We start from the raw sequence: 27,055 nt of genomic DNA, 5'->3' as shown, positions 1-27,055 counted from the left end.
GGCTGTGGTAAGGCGCGCTCTGGCCCGTTGTCGGTTCCCGCGGGGCACCGGCCTCCGTTCTCCATCAAATGACACAATGACACTCGCCCCTCAAGGCCGGAACGCGAGGTCACTAAAAGGCCGGGAAAGTGGTCCCTTGTCCTGGGATGTGCTCGGGAGGGTTGACTGATGATGCCCGCCGTCTTGCCACGGGGCCAGGCCCGCCGAAACGGGGCCCCCCCTGGAACGGCCACGGCAATTGGGGAAGATAACGCCCGTCTCCCCGCGGCGGCGGCGGCGGCGGCGTTCGTCTCGTGCCGACACTATGGAAAGGGGGTCCGGTTGTGCTTAAACCCCTTCGTTCTGGTCGTCTCCGTGCGGTCCACGGCGGCAGGCCCGAAAGCAATCCCACTCAAGTTGCTTGCAGCCCTATACAGTAGAAACATGAAAGGGGGTCCGGTTGTGCTTTCGCCGCCACTGGGGGCTCCGTCTACGACGCGCCGTCGAACGCGGACGCTCGTAGCACACACAAGGAACGTCACAATGCAATACATTGGCCAAACAGAGAATTCCTTCCGAATTAGATTCAACAACCCCCGCGCGCACACCAGATCTCTTTCTCTCCTCCCCCTGTCGAAACATCTTTCCCAGGAAGGTCACGAGTTTCACAAACTAAAAGTTACGCTGCTACAGATCGGTTTCCAAAATACCCGTAAGCGTGAGCAACGACAGTCATACTTTATATATCAGTTTAATACGGTACAGGCCGGTATAAATGGAAACCCTGGTACTCTCTCCACACTTCAGAGATCATAGTCCTAGCCCTACTGAAATTCACAGCACCCCGACTGCATCGCCTGAGGTCATGCCAATTTGCGTGCTTGCTTCCACATGCCGCCCTTCTCCTCCCCCTGCCATTCTTTCTTGCTCATGACCAGAGAAAACAGTTCTGAGAGCAAAGCATATTGCCTATTCCCCCCTCAACTTTTTATATTTTTATATATTTTATTTATTTCTTTTTTCCTGCTTTGCAGATAATAGAGCGTGATGCTCCATATAGGGCAGTAACCCATTGCAATAACGCACACTTGGGCGATTTCGCGCCTTCGTTCCCCATTTTCTTTCTGTTACTCTCCCCTCTCTCGCAGTTTTTAGGAAGGAGCCCTCTTTTTGTCTCCGCGACGGAAGGCGGGCGGAGGGACCTTCGACGCATCTTCGCGTTTCGTAACTTTACTTAGTTGAGGTCTCCTTCGTTTTAAAATTCCGCTCGTGGCGGGAGGCTTTCCGGAACGACGCTGACCTCCGACGCCGCGCGAATGCAGAAGCATCTATAGCTTTTCGCCGGGATGCAGGAAACTCAGGCGCCAGACGCCTCTAAGCAGGTAGAAAACAGTGCTTTCCACTGGTTCCATGGTATTTGTGGCTAGCCCGGGGTTTGCAGGAATGTACGAGGGGGCGTAAGATCCCGTGAAACTCATAGTAAAGGTTTACCTCGTCGTTACGTTGTTGTATTGTAGATGCAAGATCGAACGACACACCGGAGCGAGCGATGTCATGCTGACGCCAAGTTTCCTCCGACCCCCCCCCCCCCTCTACTTTTCCTGCGTCACGTATACGCGGTGTCAAGCAACATGCATGTCACTGAAACTGAAACTCTGAAGAGAAACTGAAAGTAAGAGAATTGAATTTGAAAATAAGAGAAGAGAAACTGAAACTGCCGCACAGTTCATTACCTGATGGACACAACAGTATCACGTATTACTTAATGTCTTCCTAAAACCACTGTTTGTTCGTCTATAACATTAGCAGCATTAGCATATGTTTGCTATTAATGACACCCAGGTAATGAACATGATTTACCAACTTATGTAGTGTTGGTTCTGGTGTAACGCACGAATAATTTATAGACATGCCTTTGTGTATACGCCAGAAATTAAATTGTGAAGCAAGCCTTGAAACTGCCTACCTGATGGACACAACAGTATCACGTATTACTTAACGTCTACATAAAACCGCTGTTTGTTCGTCTATAACATTAGCAGCATTAGCATATGTTTGCTATTAATGACACACAGGTAATGAACATGATTTACCAACTTAAGTAGTGCTGGTTCTGGTGTAACGCACGAATAATTTAAAGACATGCCTTTGTGTATACGCCAGAAATTAAATTGTGAAGCAAGCCTTGAAACTGCCTTGCATTTCTCATAAAAAAGGAAAAAAATTATCTTGCTTTCATAGCATGCGTGTCATCTATATCAGATGTGATTGTAATCTTGAGCTATAACTTGAAATGACCCATGCTGGCTGCCATGAAAAATCACTTTTTAATTGTTCAACAAACCTCATAACTCATTTATGTCACGAAAGGAATGAAATGCTTCACTTATGTCTCATTGCTTTGGTACAGTCATGGTTCAATATGCAATGTAAAATCTGATTCAGGAATATTTTTGTTACTTGTTCCACAGTTTGTTCCTGAAATTCAGCACATCCGCCAGTGTTGCGTTCCCGCGTGGTTTTCTTTTTTGTTAATTGAGTACAGGTGAATAGCCACTGGATTCTTCGCCGATCGCCCAGTGTGGGTATGTGCCACCTTTTGATAGGCTTACAACAACAGCAACATTGGCCACGCTATCAGCTTCCGCAAGTTAGGTTCACGCAAGCTCCGCTTCAGGTTGATCTGATCTCCTTGCAACGAGTTGCTGATACGCAGGCTGACCCCGTCTTCTATTACGACCATATTTACCCGTTTCATGCGAAACATATGCCCGCAAATATCCTAAATGAGCTTCTTTCTGAACACCTACACAATTTTCCTCATCATACTGTTCTCTCCACTGATGCCTCCGGCAGCTGTGAGAAGGAGGCGATTGGGATATATTCGCAGGATCTGGCTTGGATCTATTCCGTTGTATCCCTGATTATACTTCTAAATTCTTCGTAGAGTTTTTGGCTATTGGTTTAGTTCTTCTCAAAATTCCCAGACATGTAGCACGGGTTATTATTCTTACAGACTGCCTTTCAGTTTTAGGCTCTCTCCAAAACTCCGGAAAATCTTTATTGAATCGGCCGCTTAGGTTTTTTGTTCCGTGCACAGTGCGTGAGATCCGCTTTGTCCGGGTACCTGCAGGCATTCGGGTGTCTATTTTAACGAGGTGGTTGATTTATTGGCAAGGTCAGCTCTCAGCGCTCCTGTAATCTTAATCTATCCCGTCCCTCACCTCATTCTGTTGGAAACTTCACGTTCCCAGTGGTTCCAACATATTTCAGCCAGCTTGAGTGATCCGTCGCTCAATACCGTGGATTTTCACCACTTAAAGTACCCATGGGATGTCCGGTGGTGTAAATCAAGGCGTTTTGAGGTGTCAATGACGCTTCTGCGATGCAGAATCCCTCACTTAAATTTGTACTTACGCAGATACGGCTTCCCTGCGACAAGCCTTTGTGTCTCATGTGGGCAAGTTGAAACGTTAGACCATTTTCTCCTCTCTTGCCGGCGGTTGTTCAAGGAAATCAGTATTTGGAGGTCCCTCTTCCAGTCTCTTCCAGTTCTTCTCTCGTTCGGTGCGAGCGCCAAGGAATTCCCGTTAAGCAGTGTTTGTGGCTACCTTCATGATTACATAAGTGCAACTGATCGGTTACCTTGTTAGCTGTATACAAACTTCTGTCTCATGTCCGAAATGCTTGGTTCTATTCCTGGTAATTCATATTTTATAAATTTAATTGATTTTTCCTATCTTTATCTTGATTCAGTCTTCTACGCCGCCGCCTCACGTCTTTTTCCCGTGCAAATACTTCATTGGCAAATCTCCATTGTACCTTGGCCAATCCCCCCGCGTGGGTATGTGCCATATTTACTGAGGTGAAGAAGAAGAGTGTGGACTACAAACACTATCTGTACTTGTGCCCTATGTGTTTTTTTTGTCTGTTTGCAATGTAAGACACTACTAGGTGGAAAGGCATGCACGTAATGGGCATACCCTGTGCACATGAATGCGGAAAGCTGGCCATGGTTGTCCAAGCATTGCCAACAAAGCAACGGGACCTTCAAGAAACAGGATAGGGTTGTGACCACTCACTTGCAATTATTTTCATACAATTTGAAAATGTGGCAAGTTATAGCAGTCCCGTGGTTATATTGTTGCAAAACAAGCCAGCTCATTTAGGCGGAAACATTTTTAGAGGCTGCCAAAAAAGAACATGTCAAAAAGTTCACATAGCATCCTGTTTCATTGATGATGTTTATATGTGTGGTAAACGATATGAACAAGCATCTGTTTGTTGGTTAACTGCTCTGTTTCTTCCAGTTCTTCTCTCGTTCGGTGCGAGCGCCAAGGAATTCCCGTTAAGCAGTGTTTGTGGCTACCGTCATGATTACACAAGTGCGATTGATCGATTACCTTGTTAGCTGTATACAAAATTTTGTCGCATGTCCAAAATGCTTGATTCTATTCCTGGTAATTCATATTTGTTATACTTCATTGAATTTTCCTATTTTTATCTTGATTCAGTCTTCTACACCGCCGCCTGACGTCTTTTTTTTTCCCGTGCAAATACTTCATTGGCAATCTCCACTGTACCTTGGCCAGCCTCCGGCGTGGGTATGTGCCATATTTACTGAGGTGAAGAAGAAGAAGAGAGTGTGGACTACAAACACTATCTGTACTTGTGCTCTGTGTGTTTTTTTGTCTGTTTGAATTGTGAGCCATTAATAGGTAGAAAGGCATGCACTTAATCGGCATACCCTGTGCACATGAAAGCGGAAAGCTGGTCATGGTTGTCCAAGCATTGCCAACAAAGCAACGGGACCTTCAAGAATGAGGATATGGTTGTGACCCCTCACATGCAATGATTTTCACACAATTTGAAAATGTGGCAAGTTAAAGCAGTCCCGTGGTTATATTGCTGCAAAACAGCTAGCTCATTTATGCGGAAACATTTTTAGAGGCTGCCAAAAAGGAGCATGTCAAAATTTACACATAGCATCCTGTTTCATTGATGATGTTTATATATGTGGTAAACGATATGAACAAGCATCTCTTTGTTAACTGCTCTGCAATCCACGCACTGTCATGCAGTACATACACAATCACAGTCCAGTGACTGCAGAGCGGTCTGCAACCAGTAACTTGCAACTATACTATGCAGCAAGCTTCTTTGCACGGTATTTGTTACATTTATCGAACGATGACATAGAATTGGTATGGCTATTTCTACACAGTGCATTTCCTAAAGACTCCTTTCTGCCATACTGTACTTTTTACCCAAAAAGCTTCCTATAGAGTCATTTAAATTGCTACGTATAAAGATTTTTGTAGCAGGTGTGTGAGCCCGAACAAAAAAAAAATGTTTTAATTTTCCTTAATTCTTCAGTATTCCTGATTATCACGACATGGGCATCTATATGTTGGTAAACTTTTTTCAGGCATCACAACTGATGCACCGATGTGTTTGGTACTAATTCATCGTCGGACCTTTCATGTTTGTTGGGTAAAAAAAAATACGAAATAATAGTTGGCTGCATTAGTTTTCACTGAGATAACTAGCATCACACAACATGCTCTTGAAATTCCTCTAGCTGTCAGTAATTGGCTTCATTGTATAGCTTCATACTTGTTTAATTTAAACTCTGCACACTGCTCTTTTCACCGCACATGGCGACATGGCACGCGGAGCCCCGTGGGAATGGGCGAGGAGGATTCAGAGGTCGGCTGCTACTTCCCTGGAATTCAAACACAGCTATAGGCACCTGCAAGTCACGGTTAATTTCGGAAAGGCAGCTTTCCCTGCTTCCTTTCGTCGTCTTGTCCGTCGCGCGTCGCGTGTCGCGGCGAACCCGACAAAGGGGAGGCCATCAACCCCCCTTTCCCCTCCCCCTCTCCTCCTGAAGCAGAGGAAAGATCCCGCAAATAGTTTCCTAGAGAGGTCCCTTTTTTTCCGTGCGGTTAACGAGGGGTCAAACGACAGGCCCAAGCAGTGTGAGGCAACGTTCTCTGTTCATTCTAGAGACGCAAGCTTACACTGCCAAATGAAACCTTGTCTTTCTCTTCCAAATGCAATTTCATTTCATTTTTACAAAATGAAGTTACATACTAGAAAGAAGCAAGGGCTAAAAGCTGCTAAAAAGCAGCTAGACTGGGCCCAAGCGCCTCTGAAATGGCAGTACACGACAAACGCACTTCAAGCAAAAAAAATGTTTATATATGCGTATAAAAAAAGAATTAAAAAATGTTTACGCGCTCTTAACGCAGCGCTATCCACGTTGTTTTATTGATGGCGCCATAAGCAGAGCTTCAAATCTGAACCGTAGTCAAATACTCCAGGGGCACCGAAGAGATAACCGAAATGATTACACTACAAACCTTATTCTCACATTCAACAGTAATGCACCGAACACAAACAGAATTCTTAATAAGCACTTTAATATTCTCCAGCAAAGTCAACGACTATCGAAAATATTTACATGCGCACCCCGCGTGATTTACAGGCGTGCCAAAAACATTCAGAACCATCTAGTCCACTCCAGGGAACACAAAACCCCAAAATATGGATGCCAGCCCTGTGGTAAAGGTCGCTGCAAAGTTTGCAAACACATGAAAACTACGTGTTCCGCAACTAGTACGAGGTCAGTTTTCCAGCACTCAATCAACGGCAAGTTTGACTGCGCCTCATCAAACATTGTTTACCTTCTTGAATGCACTGTGTGTAACCAGCAATAGATAGGAGAGACAAACGCTGCATTCCGCATTCGATTTAACAACCACCGAGCACACACCAAGTCTCTCCCCAATCTTCCCCTATCCAAGCATGTAAACTCAGAAGGACACCCATTTGACCAACTAAAAGTAACAATTATTCAAGGGGGCTTCAAAAACAGGCGAGAACGTGAACAACGTGAATTCTATTTTATCCGCTAGCTTAATACTATTCAAGAATGTCTTAACGAAAACCCTGGTATCCTTTCTTTTATTCACGACCTCCAAACAAAATAATACTGCACCTCTCGTTAATTGGCTAACTCAGATATACCCTTTATAACCCCTAGTGTATATCCCAGGCAATCATACCCCTCCTTACTTACACTATCCTGCCTCGCGCAGTATTGATAAGCTTTGACGTCCTTTCCTTACTTTTTTCCGACAATTTGATATCTTTGTACACTGCTAGCCCAGCCCTCCTCCACTACAACCAAGTATTCCCGACGAAGTCGGTTCAACGATTCAGTGAAACCCAGACCCCCTGAGTAAGTTCTTACACATGTGCTCGTTAACGTAGCCCACTCCTTCCTTAACGTTCTAGCCCTCGGCTCACCGGAAATTAGTGAGACCCCCCAAAAGGCGCCTGGTTTGGCCTGTTCGTCGCTGCCAGTGTCATTTGCGCAGCGGCGCCTCTTTAGCCACGCATCTGCAGCGGCGCCCATGTTTGTGTTTGTGCATTTTGTTTGTGTCTTGTTTGCACGTTTTGCTTTCGTACGCCTGTGGTTGCCGCGCTGCCCATGTCCCCCGCACCGTCTTCCTCTCCCTTTCTCTCGTTTCGCCATCTCCTTTTTTTACCCCGTCCTTCCTTAATATAATAGTTCCCCCACTTTTTTTCTTTTCTTTTTATTTTTTGCTTCCTCCCCAATCTTGTCCCTGTCTGCTTAAAACTTAAAACGTCCATTTGACGCGAGACCACTACAGTCCTGAAGAAGACCGCACCGCGGTCGAAACGTTGATAAATAAATGTGTCGCTGTAGAAGTGCCCACTTCTCTTAAATCTCTCTCTCTCTCTCTCTCTCTCTATATATATATATATATATATATATATATATATATATATATATATATATATATATATATATATATATATATATATATATATATATATATATATATATATATAGATTGCGATAGATATAGATTGCGAGTATGTTTTTGCAGGCTAGTTGGTGCCTAAGCATTCTGAGTTTTTTGCGCAAAAGGCACGACACAAAAGAAACGAGGTAGACAAGACAAGCGCTTACTAACAACTCAGGTGTTTATTGATGGAACATTTGCTTAAATACAGCAGCTGCTTTTATCAAACAAGAAGAGGGAAAGAAGAGCCTTCGCATACATATATATCAGATCAGCACAGATCCCATCATCGCACGAGAGAAGGCATGTGTCGAGCTGTAATTCTGCGCAAGATAACTGATTTCTTTTTTTGAGAGCACAATTGAAGGATTGCTGACACACGAGTTACCCGATTTTCCTATCTCATTAGCCTCAATTATCTCTCTTCCAAGTTGTGTCTTGCACCGGCGCAGTACTGACGTTTTTTCGAGCGCGGGAGTGCAGGTGCGGCAATTCCGAATATGGTCAATCATTTTGCTACCTGACTTGTTCTTGACATCTCTTGCGTGCTCCCTCAGGCTTTCATTAAGGCACCTGCCAGTTTGGCCAATGTACTGCTTACCACAGGCAAGTGGTATCGAGTACACAACGCTCTTTTTACAGGCCACGAATCGCTGCTGGTGCCGCTTCGAACAAGCGACGGCCGCATCCTCCGCATTCACTCCCTTGCAAATCCTGGAGAGTTTTTTTTTAAATGCAATGAAAAGAATGAGCATATATGTTCACTAACAATAGTTTACAGACGCATGAAAACAAAGAGAAGACCCGAGAAAAATAAAGAGAAAAGAAACACTCAATAGGCATACATGGCACCGGCAGACAAAAGAGGAACATAAAATGCAACCTGGCTATATATTAACAAAATACATTTTTAACTCGCTTGGTTTAACACTAGCCAAAACTTTGTACTTATTAGGAGTGGTCGGTAAATTGCGTTCAAGCGTTTGTAGTGTATAATTAATTCGAAAATATGGAATATACCAGAGATCGGTGTTTCAGGTGTAGAGTCGATTCGAAGCGGTCCTTAAATGTGTAGTACGTATTAAGATATCTCTATAAGCAGCAGAAGAATGGTAAAAGAACCTCAAAATGCGAAAAACATATATATGTTCAAAACGAATTATGTTATAATTTCTAAAAGCAGTTTGCGTTGGAGAGACAGATAAGGAAGGTTTGCAGTGTAGCGGATCATTTTCTTCTGCAGAACCTGTATTTTTATCACATTTGTTTTTGTGGTGGTTGCCCAAACAGAGTTACGGAACCGAAAAGAGCATGATAAATTTGAATTTTCGCGTGAGAGGGAAGGAGCCATCGACATCGTGTTAGAACACCTGCTACTGAAGAGAGCTTTCTGCAAATATTTTCCACATGTCGATCCCACCTGAGATGCGACGAGAAAGTAACTTCAAGGATTTTGTGGCTGTCTACAATTTGAATTTCTTGACCTGCGTATTTAGGAGTGCGATGTAGTTCGACTAGCTTGTTCCTTGCACGGAAAATTATTACCTTAGTCTTTGTAGGGTTTATTTGGAGGCAATTAGAAGAGGACCAGTTCTCTAGTTTCGTAAGGATTACGTTGCACTCTTCAATTAACTTGTTTATGTCGTGACCAGGGATTGGTAAACTGCTATCATCGGCGTATATAATAAATTTCGCTTTGTCATAAATATGCACAATGTCATTTATATAGATGTTAAAAAGCATCGGGCCCAGAATGCTGCCTTGAGGCACACCATTTCGTACCGCCAGAAAAGAAGACTGATGGTTGTGGATATAGACAGATTGTTTTCGATTTTGCAGGTATGATTTCATGAGGTCTAAAGGTGTTCCACGAACTCCGTTTTGAGAAAGTTTATGAGTTAAAATTTGATGGTTTAGGGAATCGAAAGCCTTACTAAAATCAATGAAGAGTCCGACAGTGAGAATACCTGCTTCAGTGTTTTGCAGGATGCATTCCTTAAGTGATAACAAAGCCGTTTCCGTCGACTTTCCCCTTCGGAAGCCAAATTGAGCCTCAGACAGGATTTGTTTTGCATTAAAAAAGTTCACTACACGGGAAAAGGTTACTTTTTCCAAGCCCTTTGAAAAGAGTGGAATCACAGATATTGGTCTATAATTGGACACTACATGTTTATCTACCCCTTTAAACACAACTGTCACTCTTGCTTTCTTCATTTCTTCCGGGTAAACTCCCGTTTCAATTAACAAATTGAAGATGTATGCAGGCACAGGTGCAATAAAAGATAATACATATTTGACTGGTTTTATCTGAATATTGTCAACATCTAAGGCTTTGCTATTATTCAAATTCATAAAGGTCTCACTGGTGGGCTCAAGGAAAAGGCTTTCGAAAGGGCTACAAGATGAAGGAAGTTCAGGTAGATGCATCATAGGTAAATGGCTAGTTAAAAAATTGCTGTTGAAATGGCCAGCAAGAGCCTGACCGGATAATTTAGAGTCCTTATAGATTATTCGTTGAGCTGGCGCATTTTTCGTATTGCGACGTGACAAGTTATCTACAACTTTCCACACAGTGTCTGAATTTTTCATTCTAACATCAGAGAACAGTTTTTGATGATACACAATCTTAGCACGCCTAAGCTCAGCATTTAGATTATTTCTTGTTTTTTTTTTAAAATAAGAGATGCTAGAGAGCGATTATTCAAAAAGGCATGGTACTTGTTTTTGCTCTTTATCATTCTTCTGAGCTCTGGCGTGATCCATGGTTCTCTTATTCGTTTAGACTGCTTAATGTTCTTTATATATTTCTACAAAAACCTTGATAAACGCTGAATATGCATTATTTGAGTCTTATATAGAATAACTAAGACTCCCGCCCAAAACCATTTCAGCTTATCTGGGTACCTCCAAACTTTTTTATTTGCGTGTAACTCCAGCCCCTCTTCATCTTTGTTATTGTAGCCGCAATTGTTTCTCAAGTACCATATTAATATTAGCAGTTCCGAATTCAAGCCTTCTGCAGGGTTTGAAGGACCTATTTAATTGGAAATGAGGAGAACACGTGCACAGGGTGGAAAGCGTGTGATCTGCCAGGAAACACTGAGGCGGCCCCGAGAAGGGCCTTTATTAAGGTTGACAGCCGTTTTGTGCCTCTTCGCTTGGCAGCGACGACACAGCGTGTGCGGTCTCCATGGTTTTGCCCCAGCTGTCGAAGCAATCCTCGGGCACGACCTTCGACATCTGATGTTTTTATTTAAAAAACACATGGACCAAAGTCGTGCTGTATGCAGTGCGATCGCCATGTGGTTCCACTGACGGCGAACAATCATCCACCTAGCCCAGCTCTTTGGTCAGATTCAGGAAACGACTGAAAAGAACAAAAGTAACGAGCAAACAAGTTAGAACGCAAACAAACGAAGGCGCTCTGCGCTAATGCTGTAGCGAGGTCTAATATGTAAAATTTCACGGCTGGCGTCGATTTCTACAAAGCGCGGGTGGTCGCTACGGAAATAAACAAAGGCGCACTGGAGCTGGGTAAGTCTGCAGCTACAAGCACGAGTTTTTTGTCCCTACCGCCGATTTCCACACCGCGCGATCGTCATAACTTTTCTTGGACTTGCTGTTGAAGCTGACAGCGAACATAAAAATTAAGGCCGCCGACTGTAGCGACAGAGGCTTGCCATTGAATGGAACAAAGCCGTGCACTTTGTCAACCAGGCAACGAGGCCTAGCGCGAGTTTTAGAGCCGACTTGGACAAAGCGCGAGACGGCGCGCGCTTCTAACGTTTGCCGACGCAAAGAAACAAAGGCGCGCTGCGCTGGGATAAAGCCGTAGCGAGGTCTAATATGTAAATTTTCACGGCTACCGTCGATTTCGACAAAGCGCGAGAAGTCTCTAAGGAATTAAACAAAGCTGCACTGCACTGGGTGAATGCTGGACACTTAGGCCAGGCGCGATTTCCACAATGCGCAAACTTCTGGCCTTACCGTTGCAGCTGATAGCGATCCTAAAGGGCAGATTGTAGTGGCAGAATTATCGTGGCTACTTTTACCCTGGACTTGCCACTGCAAAGGAACAAAGGCGCACTGGGGTCGATGCCCCGGCGTCTCGCCACGTGGTATCGGTCCGCGGCAAATAAGGACAGCATCGGCTCGCCAGAAGCATCCAGGAAACGATGCTGCAAAAAAAGTTACGTTACAAGCGCCGCAATTTGGCGAGTTCTGCATGAGAAAACTTGCGAAAACGTTGTTCAACCCTTACTTCGTGATTGAGAACGCGCACGCCCGACAAGCGCTTCATCGTGGCTGTCAGACGGCGGTTCAGATGGCGACGCCGGCGGTCCTCAAACCGCACCTTATGTGGGTCGTCGTAATGGAGTTGCAAAAATTTGAACACCAGCACGACACTAGCCACGTGCTCCTGCAGCAGGAAAACGAGGTCCTGGAATGCGCAAGGAATATAGGTAAGCGGTACAGCACTTCCTGAAGCGAAATTTGAGATAAAATGCGTACCTTTATGTCGCTGGCGATTTCTCGCGGGTCAGCGCATTTTGGGGGTCGTCGCAATGTCGTGGAAGCAAGAACTGTACAGAAATTTCAGCTGGCTGTCGCCGACGAGCGCACCACGCAAAAAAAAAGCCCTACGTGGACAGCTCCCGAAACGCGCGCGTCGCCGCCTACGCTCACGAAGAGAATGCCCGCAGATTACGCACGCCCGGCGGCCGGCCGGCCGGCCCTAGCGATTCCCTAGGCACTCTAGGGACAAGCCGAGAGAGGCTCGGCCACCCCACATCCGGTTGAGAACGAGGGCGAAGCGAAAAAACGTCACGCAGACACGCAACCCACCGACCAATCGGCGTTTCCAGCCTACCGACCCGCAAACGCTTCTAAGATGGCCGCCTCCATTGCGCTTGCGTTACATTTCAAAACATCGCGAATAGTTCGCAAGACGCCAGCATACGAAAGGCAAGTGAACGTTTCAGGTATACCAAGTGATTCAATGCGTGCTATTGTTGGAAATGTGCCACAGAAGTTTCGTAGCTGGCCTTGCGTGACAAGCAAGTGCGTGAGCAACGAGCGCAAGAGCGGAGGAAAGCTTTGCTTTTACTTGCATTAAGTACCAGCAGGCTGTTTTTGAAATGGTGGAAGATGAGCAGCGCACGAAATGCAAGCCTTTGACGGCACTGGTGCTCATTAATTTCAAACTTCAGATCCGGTAAGTTACACCAAGCATTGGATGTTTCAGTTCAGTGTGTGAATTGAACTGCAGTGATCCTTTCGTGTTGCCTGCCGCGTCTGCATGCTACTTTGCACTGAAAGTTGTGTCAGTTAAAGAACTGTGCAGTGAGTCTTTCGCCTTGCCTGTCACGCGTGCCTGCTACTTTGCACTGGAAGTTGTGTGGATGTGAATTCCCGGCGTTCAGTTCCGCTTCAATCTATAATAGTGCCGCAGCGAAACTGTAGGATAGTTCACCAGTACGCAGCGTGAACGATCACGCCAGGATATCGCGGAGAGTTCGGGATATTGGTAGGCCTGCTAGTTTTCAGGTTTAAATAAGGCATTTTTTGTTTTCAATACTGCACAGAGCATGGTCTTTGACAGCCAAGTCAAAGGCAGCAAGCCTTAGCCTAACGAGGCCCCACTGCCCATGTAATTCTCGTCGGCAATTAAAAGTTAAAAGCGCTACGAACCAAAGTACACAGCTAGGTATCACCTTACGCTTATGATGTCTGTATACACTTACCGCAGCACCTTTCTGTCTCAGACATTCCTAGATGGCATCATGGGCTCAGTCAACATGGTTTTGCAAAGACATTAATGGGCTGTTTTGGGCTACTGTTTATGAGGTGCCAATATTTAAGTGTACCAAGAAGTTCTACTGTCATATCGACTGCACAGCGAAGTTTTCACTCTTTCACGCATTGCTATGCGTGGGGATCACATACGTTGTCATTTGAAAAATGCACAATTATAACTGTGCTAATACAACCGTAGGTGTTTCCACCACCTTCCAACGCGTAATCTGGGACTGTTTTATTGGTTAGACCGCAAAAGGATCGGGGCTGATGTTGCTTGTACTGCCTCGCCATTTATTTCCTCATGCATGGAACTTCTATGCTGTAACTGTGCTATAAATTGCTGTGCACCTAGCCAAAGCAATCGTTGCCCTTCCCCGGCCGCTGCGGTGGCTGAGTGGTTATGGCGCTCAGCTGCTGGCCCGAAAGACGCGGGTTCGACCCCGGCCACGGCGGTCGAATTTCGATGGAGGTGAAATTCTGGAGGCCGATGTGCTATGCGATGTCAGTGCACGTTAAAGAACCCCAGGTGGTCGAAATTTCCGGAGCCCTTCACTACGACGTCTCTCATAGCTTGAGTCGCTTTGGGACGTTAAACCCCCATAAACCAAACCATTGCCTTTCCCTGATGAATTCTCAACAGGAGATTCATTTAGTCAAAACACTCACAGGTTTCAAATAGGAGTATTTCGTGAGGAGGGCATATACAGAAGGCGAAGGACAGAAAAAGGCGCATACATGTAGGACATCACTTTTTTAGAGAGAAGCTCTTGAGCGCATGTTCCTGCATTCAGCGTCTTTGGCACAGTCTGCATAACTGATTGCCCAATCCTCCACCCTTGGCATGGCAGGTAGTAGCGGAGCGAAACGCCACCTGCGAGGGAGAGAGTGGAGGAATGGGCAACCGGAAGGTGGCTAGCAGCATAACACGTCGCCTGCCATCAGTGTCAAGTGGCGTTTGAAGAGCTGCACTCAAATTTCACATTACCCACTTTTGCAATCATATGTCCATATTTTTTTTTCAAACTTCTGAAGCTTCACCATAAATGGAGTACACAATATGCAAGTGTGTAGGGAAAGAAGTTACAGAACTGCACATGGCACAGAAAACCATATGTAGTACAATATAAGGCTTTGGAGAATAGTACACAAGACATTATATTTCTGCTGTTTATAGGAGCATTTAAAACATGACTAACAAAGTACAGAACAGCACATAATAAACCAAGAAAAGCATAGCAGCTCTTTAAGACTGCAGGGTCATGAATCGGTGTGATCAGAAATATCATTCCAGAAACTTATGGCTTGCGGGAGGTCAGTCAAATTAACAGCTGTGGTTCAGCCGAGTAAGTGCCTAAAGCCGCGGTCTTTATAAAGACGACGGGATGCACAATGTGGTTCAGCTAGGGGAAGGTTAGTATGATGCATGACAAAGTAGAATGCCGTTTTGCCATGCAAGCAAGACTCCAGCTGTTCCACTCAGGTATGTGATTGTGTGCAGAGAAGTAGAGTCAAGGGAAGGGGCCGTTGCATCTTTTAAACAGAGCTTATCTTCCTCTGTAATGGCAGATGTTCCTGGTGTTGAAGCTGTGTGGTGCAAGCTGCATCTGCAAGAATGTCTCTTACATGTGGATACCATCTACACAATTTAGAATTTTGGAGGACCATATCTTGGCTCTAATATATGCTCAAGCACGTTTGGAAGTAAAATTATCATGGCTGGTGACCTGAACCTTGCTGGTATAAACTGGAACACACTGAATACCGGAAGTAGAGAAACAAATTGCATATAAGATTTTATGTTCACCTTTAGCCTCAAACAGCGTAATGAGTTAATTCTCATATATACAGAAGGTCATTCTCTACATTCATAGATCCCTGGGAGTCGTCATACCGCTCCTGGCGCAGTGGTGCAGCGATGCGCCACTGCCCTGCGATGGCAGGTTCCCCCAGTGGTGGGCCTTCTGCGGCCCCACTTGCTCTTCCCGAGCGACTAATCATTCATTTAACTGCCACCTGCTACGGTGGGCAGTCTGCTCGCTATCAGGTGGGCAGGTAGTAATGACATCGCATGGTCACGTGGCCCACTTGCCTCCTAGGTTGCTATGTAGAGACCACCTGCTAGAGCCATGCCTGTTTTTTTTTTGCTCACAATGCTGGCACCAGATGTTCTGGAGAAGGGAGCCATTAACGCTATCACTTTAATATAAAGGTAGATAGCAGTAGACAGTCATGTTCATTTGAGTGCATTGTTTGCACAAAAGGTACAGAAAAATGAAGGGGTCAAGACTATGGCTGGAGGTAACATTTAAGACTGGCTTCAAATTTATCATGATCAATGGCACATGTAATGGTACCAGGCAGCTGATTCCATTGACGAATGGGGTGGAAGAGAGGTGAATGGAAAAAGCAATTAGATTAAGGAAAGGTACATTCCTCTTTCAGTTGATCAATGCAGGTAAAAACATGACAGGTCGGCGTGATATGGCACCTAGCAAAGGAAGAATAAATATGCTATTGTTTGTGGAAAAAGGACAGAATGGAAAATATTAGCCGTCTTTCGAGCAGAGGTAAGTTCAGATATTTGTTTCATTTCTTTTACACTCAGTAATTCTTAGATATAAATTGGGCAGGCTCATTCTGTAGGCTCCAGTTTTGTTACTAAGTATCTGTGATGTCTGTTCCAAATCAAGCAGGTATATTCCACTTCGAGCACACTAATGATTTGTATGTTAAAAGCATTGTGTCTGGGTTTGCTAAACAAAGGTTGCATGTAAGGAATCCAGATATGTTTGATGGCTTGTTAAAGGGGTCATGGTACCATTTTTCAGACTCAAATTGTTTATTGCATGTTGTTTGCTAAGCATCTCTGAACAAGTAGGCAATGTATGAGCTGATATGGTGCAGCAAGTAATTTGTAATTTATTTTTTTAAAGTTACCCTGAATCATGCAGGAGTCGGGTAATACTGTCGTACCCTCGATCTGTGATGACATAAACCAATGGTCGCCTGAACTGCGCATAGTGAGGGTAGGGCAGTGGGTTGCATATTTTTCAGGCTAGGGGTGTGGAGGGGCGATGCTGGCGAAAGAATGAGGAGCCCACACCCCACAACAGGTGGACAAAGGCAACAAAGGCCTGTGTCCTTCTGTTTTGTGCCTATCTTCTGCCGGATCTTGGAGACTTCACCACAGTGTGCCACGGCGGGACTTGAGTAGGTGAGTGTTGTGCTCCACACCGACTGTGCGTGGCAGTTTTGGAGTTGATAGTGCTATCGATTTATGACAACACTCAGGCTGCATCAATATGGCCGTCACTGCCAGAGGGGAAGGGCTTAGAGCCGATAACTTCTAATTGCAATTTCTAGCTGAAATGTGCGCATAGGACCGTACGCCTTTTTTTACGTATAGTCAATAATTCCGCGGCTAGTGGCTCTAACGTAAAATCATTTGTTGGTAGAACATGTCACGACCCTTTTAATAACCGCGCCTATTTGACAGTTCCAAAGAAGGTCTGATGTTATGTGAACCCCTAAATACTTGATGGTGGTTACTGATTCTATGGGAACATTGTTCAGAGTGTAATGGCATGGTACGGGGCTATATTGCAAAATCGACGGGCGTCAAAATCAGACGCAAGCACAGCTTTTAAATTTCAGAACTTGTGTCAGGCCTCGAGATATTGAACATGAGAATAGGTTCTGAGAACTCAATTCGCTTTTCCCACATTGCATATTGAAAATGGGCGGCTTTAGAACATAAGTGATGTAGGCGCAATTCCTGTAACGATGCCACGTGCAATGCCCTTTTATGAACATGTAGTGCGGGAAAGGCAATTTTTACGAGTTGCCAAATGGATGTTTTCTATGGTCTATATCACAAATTACGACACTGTTTTAGAAGTGTTTTAAACTGAATTTGCCTGCTATGTTGAAGGTCTTCAATTTGTCAGTATAATCTTGTGCTCTGAAAACAAAATGTTAAGAAGTTCAGTTTATATCCGGTAATCATTTCGTTGTTTTAATATGCACGTAATATCTGCCTTGCTGTATAATCAACCTGCATAGATGTACGTACCTTTCGTAGCTTCTCAAATAAAAATCTGTTTGCAATAATTTGAAACACCATGTTGTGTGTATGCATATATAAGCGCATGTGTGTAGAAAAAGTTTCTACAAAAATACCTGGTGCAGTCATTTCATCCGTTTGCACGATGAGGTGTTCCTGTTTCTTCAAACACTTTTGTCGCCATTTAGGCCTCAAAATAAAAATAAGGTGGCCACTAACTCACTACAACATGACAGAGTTTCTCTTCTGTGTGTTGCAACAAAGAGAGTTCAAATAAAGGTAAAAGAATAACTGCAGAACTGCTTGCTGGTCATCAAAATGACAGCACAATAGTATATCTGCAAGAAAAACACCTGTGCATATGTGCTCCATTCACACCTGTAATGCAGGGTTGCAGTGTGCAGAAGTATTCTTGTGAAGTGATCATGTGGTTGCGAAGTACGATTCTGTTCTCACAATAATCCCACCCAGTTGTAACGGGAGCAACTTTATGAGAACAGGCGACAGAATACTTGATGCTGTTGGTCCTGCGGGACGGCATGTTTGCTGTCTACATGAATTACCGGCTCGCAATTCTCCCTCAGCTTGTGTTTTCATTAAGTTTATACTAACACTTCTCAGCCGAAATCAGTGAAAAGCGCAGCCGAACTGGAGATTGGGGTACTGTGCTGCTAAGGAAACAGAATTGTGCTCCTGTCTTCTCTGTCCTATTGTGGACATCCAAACCTGGATTTGTGCAAATAAATAATACAACAAAAATACGTGGTCATGTCTTCCTTTATTTGATACTACCAAAAACAGGTTCCTGACAGGGAGGTCCTGGCAAGGCAGTCATGTTGTAAGCACTCTGCAAAGAAGCGACTATCATGTATTCGGCACAGATAACTGCACAATGAAACTACAGTTGGGTTAAAATAAAACAGTGTATGCAGAAATGTATAATATATCCACAGAAAGGGAAAAACATGAAGCAGTAATATCACATAGCGGCTACAAAACACCATGCAAGACCAAGTATGCAGCCACAAAATTACCATAGCCAAAAGGAGAAAAGAATAGAAAGATAAAACACGATAAAACAGCAGGAAGAAGTTTTGGAATCCTCTGAAACAACACGGAAACCAACATGCAAAGAAAACAAGGCTGTAAAAAGTTTTAATCGGTACCAAGACATATAAAAAACACGAACTGGTTTGACTGAGGCATTCGTTTGTGCCAGAGCCGTACCTTGGTTGCCTACAGGGTACCCCTGATTATGCAAATGGAAGAAAAATGTGCTTATAAAAAGGAACAACTCTAAGGGAAAAAAAGCTTGGAGATGAAGAAAAAAACAATATGTGATGCCAGGCATTACACATCTGGTTATTACGCAGTTACCACAAGCTACAGAATTATCCAAAACAGTTCTGCACTTAGATGAAGCAAAAGAAACGAAGCATACATTTAGGGCATATGCAAAAGTGAGAAATTCCCTCAGTCCAACTACCACTCAGGCAAAAGGGGAAAGCACGCTTTGTTGTTTTAGTGTTAGGTGTGATAGACCCACCACCACCCGCAGACATGAGAAATGTCTGCGTCGTCACATCATGTTACACCTGTTCACACCATGCAAGTGGCAACAGCACTAGCAGCACCTCTCTCGCATCACATCCTGGCCTCTTTGTGCCACTTCCCTAGACTATGAATACATTAAGAGCTTTTTGATATGTTGCCAGTTGATACGCTCAAAATCGCGAACAGCAGAAATGTCTCCTCCTAGAATTACAAATACAACACCATGCGACACGTTTCCCCAGCTGCTAAAGTTACAATTCTGACGAATTCTGGTTCGTATAATGTTTAATGGCTAACCGTAGGTGCGCAAACATTTAAACGGGCCAAACATGGCAGCACGCAACATGAAAAACTAGGATGCAGCAGCAGTCACTTACTGCGGTGTGGTGTGCGCGATGTTGGCACATGCTATAAAAACCCCGGGCGGTCTAAACTAATCCGAAGCCCTCCAATACGGCGTCCCTCGCAACCCATGTGTCAATTCACGACTTTAAACTGCTTTGATTCAATTACTGCTACGATGCGCTTACATACGAGCGGCCGAAGTGCGGAGAAGGCAGCATGAAAAGCAAGGCACTCACTAAGACAGTCAGCTGCCACATTGCTTCCTTGCACTGCTCAAGTGCAAGGAGGGCGAAGCATTTGAAGGTGACCAGGAAGAGATTTTGGCTGCTTTTACTACTGACAGACCGAATGCCTAGCGAATTTCGTTCCGCACTTGAAACAATGCACATGTGGACTGATTTCTGCGAGCTCGAGAAGCCATTGAAAGCTTATGCAAAGAAACGCCAGTCGACACTTGAGCTCTCAGCTGCCAGATCTGCTTTTCCGCACTGCAAATGTGCAAGGGGGTGAAGCATCTGAGGATGACCGGAAAGAGATTCCTTGGCTGGTTTTACTATCGACAGACCGGATGTCATCAAATATTCGCCTGGATAATGTGGACAACCACCCGCAGACATGAGAAATGTCTGCGTCGTCACAGCATATTACAACTGTTCACACCATGCAAGTGGCACAAGCACTAGCAGCACCTCTCGCATCACATCATGGCATTCATGCCACACAAGAGCAACTTGAGCACAAGTGGCGCCAGCACTGGGGGCACCTCTCTCTCACGTACCACCCAGGCGAGTTAGTGCCACTTGGCTGCAGACCACAACTGTACACACTGAGCACACCACTGGAAAGCAGGACCACCACTCTAAGCAACTTTTACATTGCAGCATTCATGGCACACAAAAGCAACTTGAGCACAAGTGGCGCCAGCACTGGGGGCACCTCTCACTGGTGTACCACCCAGGCCAGTTAGTGCCACTGCCTACATAATATCACAGGTCAGCACACTCACTCACGAGTGCACTCGTATCGCATGCATGTGACACAAGTGTGATAACGTGAGTGTGAGTGGGTGGTCGCGTGTGTGAGCGAGTGGCTGTCAGTACGAGTGGTCATGAGTGTGAGTGCAATTGAGTGGATGTGAGTGAGAGCGTGACTGAGCTGCCTTCCATGACGATGAGGTGCGCATAATATAAGGACAGTTACACGCCTAACTTTTAAAAGGCCTTAGACCAGGTCTGCACACATAGTGAACAGCAACATTTTCAATATGTGGCAGTTTCATGAACTGAGAGTTGAAATGTAAACCTGTACTGAGTTTTCAAATTCTAGAAAGCATACTGAACTCTTAACTGTGTCTAATTATCTGCCGTTTTCTCAACATATCAGCAGGCTCATATTAATGAAAAACTATTCCATACCTCCAATTACACAAAGCAAATTTAATTTTCAACTGCTGCCTGACTTGACAGCTGTCAAACATATTCCCAGCCTAAGTTTAAATGACAGCTTTGTTTAGTGTATTTTTCCTTTCATATATCAGTGCTGACCACCAAAAGATGAGCTACCAAACAAATGCCACACTCCACAAGTGTGCATTTTATAGTGTCCTGCCTCCAATAACGCTTTCCTTATGCCCACAGCATGAAGGTAACTGGTGATCCCCCATAGCTGCTGTACCCTTCTTTTAGATTTCTATGCATTTGCATACTTGTTACACGAAAACAAATAGTCTAAAATTTAGGGGTGTGCACATGATAGAAAGTTGAATAGTTAGCGAAGCTGCTGCGGTTGCTCATTGTAATTGTATTCAGGAGAGCTTTACGTAGTCGCGCTCTCTCAGAATGTGGATACATGGATCATAATTCGCGATGCGGGTAGGTGGACCCTGTTGACATTCAAGCTGTTGTCTCACATGCTCCCCTTGAGAACATGTTCCAGCTGATGTAGAAGCGGTGGCATTGCTGCGTTTGGGCCAATACCTTCACTGCTTTTCTTGTCGCTTATTGGCAGGAGGTGGCCAAGGCTGAGGTGGTTCCTCCTCTTTGTCGGTACACCCCCTGACAACCTGCGCAAGTTTGCCAATGTATTCACGCACCAATGCTCCCGTTCTTGGGTCAGTTGATGTTTTTTACTGAATTTGCGTGTAAGAGCAGCAAGCTCAATGTCAAAACCTGCAAGCACATTTGAGTCTTGTGACTGAATCATGTCACCTTGAATGCTCTCAAATAGTGCTGCAGGATCATCCACTGGGAATGAATCATTTGCAGATGTGTCCTCACTGACTGACTCGTGAACAGGAGGTTCTCCAGTGAGAATGAATGATTGTCTGCAGATGCCAAAACAGAAGATGGATCCTCAATCATTGAATCGTGAACAGTTGCATCCCTTCTCCACAGCTCCCACTGAACAACTGCATGGATATGGTGGCACATTTTCATGCATAGATAAAAATACCTACAGCTGCACTGGAACCTGTGGAAACAAGTGTTACATTCAGGGCAGCTAAGCATGCACCCTTGGCACTGTGTGTCCTTCCTGACAACAGTGTTGTCAGGACGTTCTTCAGATCGCGACTGCACAGACCACTTTCCATCAGAAAGGTCTGGTCATGCCAGACTTGGAGACTTCCACTCCTGCAGCATGCTTCTTGAAGCAGTCTGCTGTGCGATGGTCTGCCCTGCGCTTCACTTGACAGATCACCTGTTTCATTACCCAGTCAGTGGACAATTTCATCAAAGACACCAGCAACCTGTCGGACCGCCAGTTCTGAAACCCTCGCAAATAACTTTTCTTGAGCTCGTTATGCATTGACTCAAGATGGTTGTTAGTAATCAATCCGGTGTCATGCCTGTAGAAAAGGGCCCACTGTTCTGGGCGCTTAGCATATACTCTCCCAAAGTACTTAACAAACTTAACGCACTGAACAAACTCCTTTAAAGTACGGAACTCTGACAGCTGCTTGTGAAAGTCCTCTTCGCTTCTGCTGGTCCACAATGCATTCAACTTCTCCTGCACAAGTTCTCGGCTTTGGCTGTCAGTTACCTTGGTCATGTTGCACTTCCAGTTCCGTCTGACGTGCCACACACACAACAGGCGTTTCACAGGGTTCCCCATGACCCTCGCCCATGCATTTGCTGGTGCATCATCTGACATGAATGCACCACAGCTAACTCGTTTGCCAAGCCTGTCCCTGATAGCAGCAAAAAATCTTAACATGACATCCTCAGACACACTACAAGAGAGGAGGAAGGCACACGGAATGCCTGACCCATCATTTCCTATCACCATCACAGTTGTAAGGTGGTGCTTATAGCGATTTGTGCCATGAGTTGAATCAACACACACTGCTCTTTGACTATGCTTTAGCAGCATGTCACCCTGGGTAGTGTTCATCATTGCCATCACAAACTCACCAATGCCTTCTTCTCAGTTTGTCTGCCTCTGCATACAACAAAGCACCATGATCCTGTAGCTCGACGATCCATTTCTGTGTACTGACGTAGTCATCATGATCTTTCTCCACTTCACTGCCAATATTAAACTTCATCTTTATGTTTTGAACCTCTGATGAGGTCAAAAGGTGAAGCCTGTCCAGTGGAGCTCTGGCAGGCGAACGTGCATCTGAAAGAATAACCCTACGAGGGACCTGCAGCTTCAGCTTGCATGCCTTGTCTTTCTGGTCAGCAATTGACAAGGGCTGGCAACGTAGCTCTTTCTCATGGCCGTGGTGTTCAGCTTGATAGTCTACTACCACATTTCCATTTTTTTTAATAACATCCATTGTCGCCAAGCAGTTCCTCACATTTCACACTACCATGAACCTTTGATTGGCGCTTACTTCTTCCTGTCTGCACATATAACCCTGAGCGATGACAAACCAGATACTTCTTTGTCCCTCCAGACGCCAGATGTTTTGTACCCCCTGACAGAACAAAGTGGACAAGCTCAGTCTTTCCCTCATGATCCTTCCAGCCTTCAAAATCTGCAAAAAAGGAACATGCATCAAAATGAGTTAAGCTACAGCAAGCAATCCCCAGAACTGCAAGTAAATTACTGCAAATTGATTGCAGCAATGTTACCTCCTGGCACTGAATGATGCTTCATTTTTTTTTCATATGCATGCATTCCTTTTTCTGGAAGGCTTATTCTCACCTGACACATATCCCAAATAATGCAGACAAGTTTTTCTTGTTGCCATATTTATTTCCAGCCACCTGAATGTGCTCCCATACCTATCTCGGTTCATTTTGCAACTGTTTAACGATATAAGCCATGTGTATGCACACCTTATAACATGCCACAGCGTAAAACAGAAAGTGCGCATAATCTGGCCCGAACTACTACACAAAAAGGGTGAAGTGCTTCAAAAGGCTGTTGTGCCACGAACCAACATTAATTCGATAGAGGCGAAATTCTAGAGGCTCGTGTGCTGTGTAATGTCAGTGCACATGAAAGAATCCCTGGTGGTCAAAATTTCCAGAGCCTTTCGCTACGGCGTATCTGATAGCCTGAGTCGCTTTGGGGCGTTAAACCCCATAAACTAAAGTAAACTTATAAGCAGGCTATTTCATTACGGTAATGTTTCGATTCTGGTTCATTGCAGACAAGGCTTGCATGCACTAGCATCAAAAAATGAAATAAGGTGCCTGAAGTTACAGAACACGGAATGACATGACTGCTGCTACAGTTCTGTTAAAGCACAGCACTTCAGCATTGCAGTTCCATCCTTAAGAGACCCTGCATTCCTTTCTGGAGCTACACCTGGCATCAAATTTTTTCATCATGTTTTAATCGCAATAACGCCTTTAGAAACTAGTGAAATTTGAAGGTTATCACACCTGTTCCACCTAACTCGAACCAATAAATTTTTCCTGTCATGATGGGCACTTGGTGCGCAACAAAAGTGATTACAGGATATAGAAAAATTGCAGTGCACACTTAGGCTCCGCCTTAAGAGTGTGACGCAATAGCTGTAATGTGTACCATATGTGTGGAATTCATCATTCTTGACATCTCATTCATCCGTGGACTTCATACCACACCTGGCACAGTAGTGCAGCAGTTAAGCGATGTGCCACTGACCTGCGATGGCAGGTGCTGTCACAGGTGAGGTGGCGGGCCTTGTGCACCGGTGGGGGTTGCCCTTCTGAGCAACTTCTCACAATCAATAATTTACCTTGCACAGACGCGAGATTTTCTGTTGAACGGGAGCCTTAACACTGTTGCATTAAAAGCTACGTTCATATCGTGGTTGCAACCTTCTTTCGAATAAAAATATCGTGTTAGGTCTGTTAATCCAAGCTGATAAAGCCTATACAGATCACCTTCAAATTGCAGTAGGCTGTACATATAATATCACAGCACGTTCTGTCGGGGCCAAAATTGCCCAGGACACGCGATTATTATCAAAAGCACATAGCTTTGTCATCAGCCAGTGGTTGGAAATCACGCTTGTGGAGATGAAACTAGGCCTTGTAATGTAAAATGTGTGTTAGTGAAATAAGGCAAACAATAGCACACTTCACACCTATAAGCCGAAATCATCAGTCGCGCGTCCTGGAAAATTTTGTCCTCAACAGTATATTGGTGAGTAGTTTGTTTTGAAGCACTTTGCATGTAAAGCAGTTAGGCTTGTTTTAATTAGTTTACGTTAGGTTACAGAACTCAAGTGGCAGTTGTTCTTCCTGGACATAACTCCAAGAGCAGCTGATTCTTTTCAAAATGCCTAGCTCCATCCAGGCGGAACAATAGTTCTGCCCATATGTACTAGCGCATAGCATCACAAAACATCCAAATGCAGAGAAAGTTTCCGAGATGCGTTATTTCAACTTGTGTGGCTTAACCCCATGACAGAAAACGGTGCCTGCACAATATGGAGATCTCGTTTATACTTCACCTGTTAAGGAAGAGAACTCAAGCCTGATGCGCCTCGGCACAAACCCGTGGACCTTTTCGTGGTGCTGCAAGAGGCCACCACGGTGGGGAAACGAAACATTACAGCAAACATCACATTCAAACAAAGCACTACAATTGGGAACCGACGAGTCGGCGACATCAGGGTGCTGTTTTCGCACGTGCCGCCTCCGTGCACTTTCAAATGTGAACGCAGCATTGCACACCGGACACAGATACTTATCTTGTTCAGCGGAGCCCGCAGCAAGGCATTCCGCGCTGCTTGAACTTTGGTTTTCCATCTTGGCGATGGAAACAGCAGCCGGGTAAGAGAAAATCTGCTCACGGAGATCGTTCGGTGACCAGCTAGGATCAATGGCGATGAGCCAAGGCCTTGACAAGGCAATTGAGCATGGTCACGTGGTAAACGCATTTACCACCGCGCCGACGGTAAATGTAATTGAACTATAGTCTAAAAAAATAACCTAATGTTGAAATAAGGTTTAAAAGTTTATAATTAGGCACGTTTGTGGAAGCTTATTATTAAGCAAAACACAACAGGCACAAAAAAACAGGGGCGGCTAGGGATATCCCCGACCGAGCCGAACCTTGGTATTCTTCAGCAGCCGTGGGGAAAGATGGCGGAGCCTCGCGGGTTCAGCTCGGTTTTTAATACGCCCCATGCAGGCGAAGCGGCTCACTTCAGAACTCAAAAGCTTGTAAATATGTAAAATAAACCAAGACTTCTTCCTCCACTAACGAATCCTTCACTCAGCGGCACTCCTGTCCTGGACGGAGCGGGCGTCATCTTGACCGAGGTTGTGTCGAGAAACGACCCCGATCCCCACCTTCAACAGTATCCATAATCCTTATCTGTTCCGCGAATCCCGCCACCGTCTGTTTCTGTACTCGCCGCCGCTCTGCCTTGAGGGGCGCCTATTCTCCCCTCCCGCTCCTCGTTTTCCTTTTTTTTCTTTCTCTTTTTTTTCTGTCCGCTCCCCGCGGCTGCTCGGTGGACAGGGGGCGACAGCGCGTTTTTCTTTCTCTCTTTATTTCTCTTCTTCATTTTCTAGAATTTTTCTTTTGTCCCCATCTTCTTTCCAGCATCCGATTGCTTGTTGTTCTGTTCATGTGGCGGACATGTGTGCCAATTCCAACTCCTTAAGAACGGAAGGAAAAGCAACCTTGTAGAGTGGCTTAAGGGGGCAGGCGTGTACGAAAGCAGGGACAAGGTAGTTGAGTGCGTCTGTCTGGAGCAGTTTTTCCGCAGCATTCCACCGTCCGTAAAATTATGGGTGCAGTACAAAGAAAAGGTAGAGACAGTAGAGCGAGCAGCTCAACTCGCAGACGAATTCTCGACGCGGACAAAGGCCATTCAGAAAGAGGAACTACCACAAGAAAGTACTTTTCTTCTAGACGGCCGGCTCTAAATGGAAACGTGGGGCAGGGTGTAACACAAAAAAAAGTCACCGAAAAGGCTCCAGAGAAGAGCGGCAGTCAAACGAAGGACGAAGGGGTAGAAAAGGCGGGGAAAAAGGAGTTCGAGGCCAGGCAACCGTTGCGGTGTTATAACTGCCAAGAAACAGGG

At 45.0% G+C, this 27,055-nt stretch overlaps 2 long non-coding RNA genes across 2 annotated transcripts in view; one reads left to right on the top strand and one right to left on the bottom strand.

Annotated features, from left to right (window-relative positions):
- Positions 1-11,488: 11,488 nt before the first annotated feature.
- Positions 11,489-12,510, bottom strand: LOC144134576 (uncharacterized). Its single transcript, XR_013315153.1, has 3 exons — positions 12,330-12,510; positions 12,079-12,258; positions 11,489-11,995 (listed from the first exon to the last, which is right to left on the bottom strand). It is a non-coding gene; the product is annotated as an uncharacterized LOC144134576 (long non-coding RNA).
- Positions 12,511-15,395: 2,885 nt separating this feature from the next.
- Positions 15,396-27,055, top strand: part of LOC144132297 (uncharacterized) — an 86,701-nt gene continuing 75,041 nt past the window's right edge. The window contains exon 1 of the long non-coding RNA XR_013314764.1: positions 15,396-16,830. This is a non-coding gene — a long non-coding RNA (uncharacterized LOC144132297). The remainder of the gene's footprint in view (positions 16,831-27,055) is intronic.

Source organism: Amblyomma americanum, chromosome 5 (assembly GCF_052857255.1).
Source record: "Amblyomma americanum isolate KBUSLIRL-KWMA chromosome 5, ASM5285725v1, whole genome shotgun sequence".
NCBI classification, from domain to species: domain Eukaryota; kingdom Metazoa; phylum Arthropoda; class Arachnida; order Ixodida; family Ixodidae; genus Amblyomma; species Amblyomma americanum.
The sequence above is the reverse complement of the archived record's forward strand: the minus strand, read 5'-3'. Positions and strand labels throughout refer to the sequence as shown.